The following is a 700-nucleotide window of genomic DNA, read 5'->3' on the forward strand; positions in this document are numbered from 1 at the left end:
GTCGGGGAAGGGGAGCGGGCGACGGCGAGGGAGCGGGCAACGGCGAGGGCGCGGGCGACGGGGCCGGCGACGGCGGCGGGGTAGCCTGGCAGCGTCGATGTCGTCGGCGTCGTCGGGGTTGGCAACTGCGAGATGAGAGTGGAAAATTCCTAAGTTTGAACTTATATAGCAAGGCATTTAGTCCCGGTTGGTGCCACGAACCGGGACTAAAGGGTGCATTAGTCCCGGTTGGTGCCACCAACTGGGACCAAAGGCCTCTTTTCAGCAGCCCAAAGGGCGGGAGGCAGAGGCCTTTAGACTCGGTTGGTCGCACCAACCGGGACTAAAGGGTGGGCATTGGTACCGGTTGGTGCCACGAACTGGTACCAATGCACCCCCTCTAGTCCCGGTTGGTGCCACCAACCGGGACCAAAGTCCTTGTGCTGGCGCGGTGCGGTGGGAAGTTTAGTCCCACCTCTCTAGCTGAGAGAGCTCAGCACCTGTTTATAAGCTGCGTTGCAGCTCAGGTGCTGAGCTCCTCTCTAATATGCAGGCATTATTGGGCCTGCGGGCCTGCATCCTGGCCCATGTACAGATGGGTTTCCAGTCGTATGCAGGTCGTGTGGCCCATTGGGTGGCTTTTTTATTTTTTTTCCAGTATTTTTTTGTTTTTTGAATTATTTATTTTCTTTTGATTTTTTCTTTATTTTTTTATTCTTTT

Source organism: Triticum aestivum, chromosome 7B (assembly GCF_018294505.1).
Source record: "Triticum aestivum cultivar Chinese Spring chromosome 7B, IWGSC CS RefSeq v2.1, whole genome shotgun sequence".
In the NCBI taxonomy this organism is placed as follows: Eukaryota; Viridiplantae; Streptophyta; class Magnoliopsida; order Poales; family Poaceae; genus Triticum; species Triticum aestivum.